Source organism: Leptopilina heterotoma, unplaced genomic scaffold, assembly GCF_015476425.1.
Source record: "Leptopilina heterotoma isolate Lh14 unplaced genomic scaffold, ASM1547642v1 Lhet_296, whole genome shotgun sequence".
NCBI classification, from domain to species: domain Eukaryota; kingdom Metazoa; phylum Arthropoda; class Insecta; order Hymenoptera; family Figitidae; genus Leptopilina; species Leptopilina heterotoma.
In genome coordinates, this window is record NW_025111000.1 from 342,034 (window position 1) to 352,784 (window position 10,751).

Here is a 10,751-nt window from a genome sequence, read left to right on the forward strand (position 1 = left end):
GTATATAATTAATAAATGTATTAGAGGCGAGCAGTAAAGGTCATATCATCTTTTAAAATACACTGATATAGGCGCTACTTAGTTAGCGCAACGCACAAAAACTCGTAGCGCAAACTTCAAAAATTTTTTTCTCAAAAACATCAAAAAGCACTTCTTTAAAAATTCAACCACTTATTAAGGAAGGTTTAAATTTTGAGAAAATAATTTTTTTAGGAAACTCCATGATGTCCTTAGCATATTTTTTTAACAATAAAAAATTATTGTTTAAACAAATTATTGAAAATTTAATTTTTCTTATTTTTTTTTAATATTATAAAAAATTGACATTTATTTATTTATTTTTAGTTTCCGATTTTTCAAATCTAAATATCTTGCAAAAAAAATTTTTTCTGCAAAACTGTTTGGCACAATTATTTAGTACCCCAAATACTACAAAATTACAAACATTAAGAAAAATCGGTGATCCACCATTTCCTTTTCGTATGGAACTGCCCTTGATATAAAAATTTTAATTTGTAGTATCAAATAAATAGTTATTTGTAGCAAATTCGAATTATTTAAGTCAAATGAATGGAATAATTGGATCTAATAAATATTGCTTTAAATCAATTAGGAAAATTACTTGATTCAGTAATGCATGGATTTTAATTCAAATAAATATTTATTTGCATCAATAAAATAATTTTATAAAATAACTAAATATTTATAGGACACTCCGCACGTCAACACGGACAGAGCTCTAAACAAAAATTGCTTTGATAGATTTAAACGTTCTAGGGCTTAAAAGATTTCTACATTTATGTATTTTAAGATGGTGATGGGCGTTTTTTGCAAATTTTTATTTCCGATGCCAATAGAGCTGTCAAAAGTCAAATAGTCCAAAAACCTCAAAATACTTTTATGAATTAAAAGCAGAAAACGAGGTAAATTATTCTGTAACTCATTCTTTAACAGTTTTTTAAGGTCCCCGAATATAAATCTAAAGTTTTTTTTTAAATCTAAAATGTCGGATCCAATATAGAAGTTTATTACCCAACGGTCGTTAACAGGCAACGGGTTAACAGAAAAATAATTTTTAAAATTCAAACATATTTTTTTACTAAATTTTCATAAAAAATCTACATTATATCATGTTTTAAATTTTTTTTGTAGGATAGTTTTTTGTACAAAAAAATTATTTCAAATTGAAATTTTTGTGTAGAACTTTGCCGACCTGCAATTTCTAAAAAAAATTACACGTTAATGTCAACAAGTAATTCCCATTCTGTAGAAAATAACCTTTAAAGTAAGCTTAAGATCATTAAAAAGTGTTCATGTTTTTAGAAGTTATTTAAATTTTTGTAAAACATTGAAAATAATGATTTTTTAAAAATATCTCACACAGAAATAGAATTGTTAAGTCTCAATACTCAATAATCTAATTCTTTTCACTTACATTACAATTCAACACTTCTTATTATGGAAATTTCATATTTTGGACATTTTGGGCTTTGGAAATTTTTTATTGTAGAAAAATAATTTTTAGTTTGTGTATGGATTAAAAAATTAAATTTTGAAGTTCTGAATGCTCTTCGCATGCTTTATAGTGATAGAACACTACTGCGCATGCGTTATAGTGATAGAACACTACTGCTCATGCGTAATAATGATAGAACACTACTGCGCATGCCTGACATTGACAGAACGCTACTGCGCATGCCTGACATCGACAGAACGCTACTGCGCATGCCTGACATTGACAGAACACTACTGCGCATGCCTGGCATTGGTATAACACTACTGCGCATGCCTGACATTGACAGAACACTACTGCGCATGTGTGATACAGATAGAACACTACTGCGCATGCCTGACATTGACAGAACGCTACTGCGCATGCCTGACATTGACAGAACACTACTTCACATGCGTAACATTGTCCGAACACTACTGCGCATGCCTGAAATTCATAGAACACAACTGCGCATGCGTAACATTGTCCGAACACTACTGCGCATGCGTATATGTATGTACAATGAGTATTGTATGTATTACGATACTATGAATATAAATGATAAAAGTCGAACGACCGAACGATGAAGTACGGAAATACACGAACGACGGACGACAAATTGTATGTATATACGATACTATGAATATAAATGATAAAAGTCGAACGCCAAAACGACGACGAATATGTTAATATTATAGGAGATAGGAGATAAGAGAAATCTTGAAAAAAACGTTAAAGTATAACAAGAAACTAACTCTTTATAAGTAGCACCCAATAATTTCCTATGAGTATAAGGCAACATATCAAGTGGCATTGTGGTGTTTCTCGTTGATCATCAAAGTTAAGCGATATTGCGTGCGGTTAATATTAGGATGGGTGACCGTTTGGGGATTTAGCTTCAAAAATGTGAAAAATTTATATGTTTATAAGTTTCAGATTGATAATGAGAAGAGAAGAGAGTGTTAAATAGTTTTTAGTAAATAAATATTTTTTTATATAATATTAATCCCGATTATTTATTTACATTCATTAAGAAATATATTTTAACTTATTTAATAAGTTAATATAATTCACTTCTTAATGTGTGAGTATTCACTTATTTAATTATTAATACCTGTCTTCGACGTGTTTTTTAGTATTTTTATAGTTTTCCATATTGATTATTGATTGGTATTTAACCAACTACATTTAAACTAATTTTCTTGATGATTATTAATATTAATTAATGAAGAAGAAAACGAAATTTTAAGGAAAGTAAAAAGATAATGTTTAGAATTTTTAAAATCGCCCTAAGTGTGAAAACCATCATGGCTTAATAACGGCCCAGTACTGGCAAAGTTGTCACCTAGTCTTGGCCGATATTATTGGGACGACTCTTGTGGTGTTAATTACGGTTGGACGTCGGCAGACGTTAATGGCCCAATATTGACTGCCATTACTTACCCAGTATTGGAAAAATACAAAAACTAATATAAATTATTACATTTTTTATTAATTAACTAATTAATTTATCATACACGGAGAGAAAAAAAAGTAAACGGCTCTACCTGCCGGTAGAGCGGTTGCGTTAAATGCGAAACAGCCGTTCAACTTCAGGTTAAGCAGGTTCAGGTTATATAAAAATTTAGTGTGAATTAATAAAATTATAAAATTTAACCACTTAAATTCATTTAGAAAACAGCTAATACAATAACCCTACTTCTTGACAGCACGATACAAAGCATCACCTGAAGATAGGACTGTTCTAAATATTACTAGAAGATAGGATTGTATTACACTGAAGTATCGAATGGTTTTATAAGCTACACTATTTATCGATATTGTGATATTATTGGGGCGAAGTACGTCCCAATATTGGCAATTGTATTTTGCCGTCATAGCAGATACAAAATTTTTGCTATTAATGTGCCATTACTGAGCCGAGCAACGTCCTAATATTCTGAAACTGAAATTACCAACGTTTATTCCACGAAGATTTTTACTTTAGCTAATTGCTTATTTTAATATTAACAGCCCTTTGAAAAAATTACGAAAGGATCACGGATTTCCCGAAATTCCTGGAAATTCAACTAAATTATTGTTTCCTCGCCTCGCAGGCATTTTTTCCTCTTAATAATCAGAAGCCATTTAAAAAAATTGCAAGAGGATTCAAGGCGAGTGAAGTAGTGATTTTTATTTTTTTGTCACGGATTTCCCAAAAATCCCAGAATTCAGTTTTATCCAATACTTTCAATTACAACTTGCCATCATAGATAGAAAAGTTTATCCTAATAATCTGATGATAATGTGCCACTATTGGTCCGTGCTAAGTCCCGTTACCAGCAATGAGACGTTTTGTATACCAGTATAGGCCCAGTAATTTTTGCCAGTTTTCTGCAGACATTAACTGAAAAAATTACATTCTAATTTTAAGAAAATCTTCTTAAATATGCGCCAAGAATATTCCCCACTTAGATTATGTGGGAAATATTCTTAAAATAAGAATAAAATTAGTATTGTAAGAATATTTCCCACTTAATTTAAGTGGGGAATATTCTTGGCGCATATACAAGAAGTTTTTCTTAAAATTAGAATATAATTTTTTCAGTGTTGACGGGCCCGTTTTGCAGTCTTGGAATTTCACACTTGGAGCTTATAAAAAACCATTTATTAGCTTTTTTCCCGAGAAGCACCACGTGGAGGTAACCACTATTGGTTGTTTTTGGCAAGTTTTTAAATCCCGTGCAGAAATTGCCCTAACAGGGCCTTGACCCCGCATGAAACCGGGAACCCGACCGGGACCCGACCTGACAGCTCTTCAAATCAGGCTTTGCGCCATGGCGCCGCAGCGTCGAGCAGTTACTAAGAATTGATGTAAAAAAGACTTAAAACATTCAGGATGATAAGTTTAAATGGATAACTTTTTATTTGCATCCTTATTTTTTTGTTAATTATAATTTATTATAAAATTTTTTACTCAATTCCGCACCACCTAGTTTTTGGCGCTTTTTTTAAAAAAAATGTTGTATTCCCTAAAAATGTTGTATTAGGCCTATAGGGATAGGCCTAATCTATATATTGTTGTTCCTTATATTGTTTATTGTAATTAAATGAAATTTGTTATAATAAATGTTTAATGCAATATCCATTATATTTCGAATAAAGTTCGCCAACTAATTTTAAAAAATTATAATATTTTGCAGGTATTATTTTGAAGGTATTAGGATCACTAAACAAAAAGAATTTTTTAATATTTATACTAATCAGGGAGCGTTCATAAATGATGTCACGCAACTTTTCGGGATTATAGACCCCCTCCCCTCTGTCACGCAATTTTATGCAATTTTACATGTAAAAATACATTGTGTCACGTTTAGTAGAGACGGAGGTTTCAGAAAAAAAGGGGGGGGGCTACCCCCAAAAACGTGACGTCATTTGTGAACGCTCCCTCATCTATTAGAAAGTATTAAAGAGAACACAAAATTTACTATGAAAATCTAAAAATATTGTTGGAATTTATTAAGATTGATTTAATTTAATTAATAGAAACAATTAATGATAAGAAATATTAAAAGAAAAATTATTTTAAAGTTTGCCTGTCAAATAACCCAATTTTGCAAATTTCATTCACTAAATGAGAGGAAGATAAATCATTAAATTGAATAAAATCTAACCAAATATAAAGTACCTGCGATTAACTATTAGTTTTTCTTATCACTTTTTTCCATTTTTCTTTATCAGTATGAAAGAACAAGCAATTAAAATTGGCACTATGCTTATTTTCACGATTTTCAAATGTAACTAACTTTCTTAGAGAAAAATGAAAATTTACAATTCTTGACAATATCTAATTGATCACTAAATAGATACACTAGATAGATAGATATAATATATATAATATATAATAGATAGGGGAGAGTAGGCTACATTGAACCAGCGTCAACAGTGAACCACTTCAATTTTCTGAGAAATGACTGAGTGAAATTTTTTCTTATTTAATATATAAGTTAGTTTTACTGAAACAAACTATGTCCAAAAATTTCGGGCACGTAGGTTTATTATTTACAAAGAAAAACTAAAAAAACTATTTTTCACCTACAAAACAAAAAATTTGGTGGAATTATAATGAAGTTTTTTTATTGAAATAGGAAGTTTTAAAAATTAGTAAACTTGCGATTTATTTCGCTTAGGGTGTCAACTTCAATATTCCGATGTGATAAAGAACTTTAAATCTTACACAAATTTATTATAAACAATTTTTGTTGTGAATGTCATGTGAATACAGTGAGTGCGGCATCATTGAACCACCCGAAAAAGCAAAGAATTTTCAATTTTAAGAGTTGTAAAATTGTCTGCTCTACTAATTAGTAAGAAAAATACTGGAAGACATGCTTTCATCACAATTGTGAACGAGATAAACTCAAACTGTCACTTCACCTACCTAACCTGACATTAAAATACATTAATCTCCTATATTAACAAGTAATAACAATTAAATAACAATTTTCTATTTTTTTGAGTGGAAAATAAGATTTTTTACAATGTGTAAGTGGAAATATTATTTTTGAAGTAAATTGTAGTGTTTTATTAGAGGTGGTTCAATGTAGACACACATCCTTCAAAATAAGAAAAGTGTGACTTGTTAGAAAAAAATTAAATTTAATTATTTAATCATAATAATTTGTGTTTGTAACGTGTGTATTAACTAAAGGAGTACTTCAGCTTAATTTTGATACAAAAACCTGATCGAAATTAGTAAAATTTAATTAGTTCTTGGACTTTATAAAATACCCGGTTCAATGTAGCCTACCCTCCCCTACACTTTTTCCAGCTGGAAAAAAGTTCGCTTTGAACCCGAATACTTTTAGAGATCATTTTATTAAATTTAAACCTTTTCGTTTCGTTTAATATATATTATCATTAATTGTATGTAACAATTAAATTAAATCAATCTTAATAAATTGCAATAAGTTTTTTACATTTTCATAGTAAATTATCTTTCTTCTTTAATATTTTCTAATACATGAAACAGTGACAATTTTTCAGACCTCATATATACTTTCGATACTTATTTCACAATAAATATTAATAACATTAAAAAATTCTTTTTATTTAGTGATCCCATTACTTTCTAAATTATACTTGCAAAATATTATAATTTTTTTAAATTAGTTGGCGACGACTTTAATCAAATTTATAATGGATATTATATAAACATTTATTATAACAAATTTCATTAAATTACAATAAACTATATAAGGGACAACAATATGTAGATTAGGCCTATAGGGAATACAACTTTTTTTTAAAAAAGCGCAAAACTGGGTGGTGCGGAATTGAGTAAAAATTTTTATAATAAATTGTAATTAACAAAAAAAACAAGGATGCAAATAAAAAGATATTGATTTAAACTTGTCATCCTGAATGTTTTAAGTCTTTTTTACATCAATACTTAGTAACTGCCCGACGCTGCCACATTCGGCGCGTGGGCACAACCGTGCAATGCAAAATTCAAAATTCACCCTGTGCATGGAACGCCCCTGTATATGCACATTCTGGAATTGCCTTTGGTGGACCACGGCAAAGATAAATCCATTACTAAAAATACGGTCCCTAGTATACTACTTAATGTATATGTACATATTGAAGTGCATGTGTAAGATCGCATTGCATATACTTTGTATACAGTATACTTAGTAGAGAGTTGACTTTGTCAACATGTGTATATACGTATCGCCTACAAGATATACACTTGATATCTTTCTAATTATGTGCATAAACAACACCGGGCACCAATTAGATAAGTTTTTCAATTTTGCTGTCCGCCAAGAGATTTGAAATTAAAATTTTTTCAAAACTATCATCGGATTCGTAATCAGCGACCCCAAAAACCCCCGAGTAACAAAATTCTGGCGAATCCATTAACTTTTGGGCAATATGAAGAATATTGCCCAAAATTTTCAAATTTTACTTTAGATTGGACGCCATATTGGTCCGCCATATTGAAATTTTAAATTCTACTTTACTTTTCTCGAAAGTGTATAATTTTGATGCACCGGTGGTTGAAAATAGAATTTTATTCGTACACTTTTTCAAGGTGAAAAAAAATTTTAAACTTGAAAAAATGAATTCTTTTGTGTGTTTGGTTTGGACAAAATTTTTTTTTGACACCGGAATCGGAAAGAGCACATCCAAAACCTTTACAAAATGTACCTCTGGTATAAATTGTCAACCGTTTTATTTATAACTAGATGTCGTACCCGTCTTCGACGGGTTTTAGTTTCTACTAATATATTTAAAGAGGTGTCTACCAATCGGGAATTTAATTTGATTGGAAAAAACTAATAATTAGTTACATTAACTGTTTCATTAGAAAAATATTACGGTTTGAATCAGTAAATGATTTTTCCTATCAAATACTATTTTTAACTAATTCAGATTTACAGAACAGTATTCTGAATATATATAGTATATATATATATATATATATATATATATAGAAAATTTCCGATTTTTTCTGGTTGAATTGAATTCCCTGCTATTTCTCGGTTTTCCTTCGCGGTTGATAGACGCACTCTGTTAAATGTATTAGTAGAAACTATAACACGTTTTCTATTCCCACATGGGAATCTACATGGGATCCATATGGATTCCCATGTAAAACCGTATGAGAAATTGCGACACGATTTTAAGTGATAAATATACCTTAAATAAACCCAAAAAAGCCTATATTTCTTTAAGAAAAAATCCTATGTAAAATCTATTTTTATTTTTAAAGTAGGTATAATTTTTCCACATCCCTATTGAAAATTTCCACATGGGATTTTATATTTTACCCGTTTTTGCTTAATGCCCGGATAGAATTTTGGAAAGCAACAACATACCCCAAAAATTTCTTAAATTTAAAAAGCAAAACTTTAATTCATAAATAGGAATTCGTTATTTATTTTTATAGTCATTTTTAAAACATTTATAGAATTCAAAAATAAGAAAATTTTGATATTAATAAATCCCAATTTGCTATAATGGCTCCTTAAGTACTTTCTATGTTCTAGTACCCGCTGAAGTCAAATTTTAGTTTTATTGATGCTTTTACTGTACCCTTTATATTGAATATATTTATTTTGTTTTCTACCAAAGAATTTTCACGAGTTGGGCGTTGATAGGTTAATTTGATTTTGTTAGCTTATATCTGTCTTTTTCAATTTCTTTTTCTAAAAATTCAATTTTTCCCTGCAATTTGTCGCATCTGCGCGGACGTTTTCTCATTACATTAAACATTTCAGACCTGCTTCTCGATTTCGTACCTTTGAAAAAAATATTAATTAATTAACCTATAAACAATACAAACATGACTTTTTCTATTATTTATTATTTAACTGAATTAAATAGGCACAAAAAATTATTCTCACTTTACATAAATTCCAAATACAATTTTTAATATTTAAAGAAATCTACATTTTTTTAATTTGACATTTTTTATGGTTATTTTTTAAGTGAACTGATGTAATTATGGACTTAAAGCTTCCATGATCATAAAGAAGAAAAGTAATCTTAAAATCAGACAAGAATTCAATCAATTATAGAATATTTTATATGTTTATTGAATTTTTAAATCACAATAACATCAATTAAATATAAACATTTCACAGTATAGACTATTAAATATCAGTTCAGGTAATAGCATAACCAAAAAAATTTGTTATTATTTTATAAAGACACCTGATTGGTCAAAATCATAGAAGTTTATTTTAAATTTTTTAATTGAAAAAATTAATTGTATTTTTCATTAAGCAATAATTATTAATTTAATAATAAATTATATAAATAATTTTACTTCATATACTATGTATTTATTAATTATAAATGCACTTTTAGCTTCAAATTTGTAAAATGTAAAAACATAGTGCGCAGCTGTTAATGCTGCAGAAATAAAAACGGCATTACTCTACATAAGTTTTATGAAAAATAGTAACCTTTTTAAATATTTTTGACAGACATCTTGTATCCGACATTTTGAATTTTGCAAATCTGACTTTAAATTCATAATCAGTAATATTAATTAAACAAAACAGAAAATTCAATTAAGGATTATATAATGCAATAGGAGTAGTTGAGTAAAATTACATATAAAACAGAAAGGGGCAAATTCGGGCAAGTTTTGTATTTAGGATTTGTTTAAGGGATGCTTAATGATCAATTTAAAAAAAAGAACTAAGCCAAATCTTGCTGAATTCATAACTTTTTCAAATGGTGTATTTCTAATTCTAATTTGTTGGTTTTTAAAAATGCGAAGGCTACATTTCAACAAACTGTAGAAGAATAAGATTGCCTTCAGCATCACGAACAGATTCAATCAATCCTCGAGCTATTAAAAAACACACTCGCACAGAAAGAGTGATAACTCCGTCAAAAATGAAGCTAGATGCTTTTTTAAATTGCATTGGAAAGCTTATTAAGTTTCCAATGAAATGCCACTATTTTCATTTGTATTGCATAAATAGGAAACGAGATATCATGTTATAAACACAAAAGAATATTTCTATTTGTTTCGCAATTTCTTACCCTGACTTTGACTCCTGGCAAAATTTAGAAAAGTTGATGAAAAAAATTGTTACTTTTAGACTATTCCTTGTAATCTAAGCTTTAAATAGAGACCAAGAACAGCAAAAAATATTTACGAGTTCCCGAGATATTACAAAAAGAGTCGGACCGTGCGAAGCAAAATTTTCAATCATCGATTTTTCTAATTCGCCCTTGAGTCAGTTGCGTGGCTGTGAAAAAAGAGTCTAAAATAAATTTTACCAAGTACATTCTTACTGGGATCCTCTTTTTAATTTAATTTATTTTATAATGATATTTAAATAGCGGATCCCAGTAAGTATGTACTTGGTAAAATTTATTTTCGACTCTTTTTTCACAGCTTCATTTTTGTCGGAGTTTTCACTCTTTCTTTGTGGGTGCGTTTTTTAATAGCTCGAGGTGTTAGCGGTCGCACAATTTCCGCCGGTAGTGTAATTATGTTTGCAAATATTCAATTGAGACAGAAAAACACAATAAAACACTATTCGAACATGATTTACAAACAATATTTTTACAGATATTTGTGACAGTCAATTTTAAAATTATCCGCCATATTGAATGCACCATTTTCAATTTTGAAAACTGACCTTAAATTCGAATTCAGAGACTCCGAAAACATTATATGTGATGAAATCATTTTTTTGGAAATTTTTTTATCGTTTTAGGCCCACAAGCGATTTTTAACTGGACTGCGTAT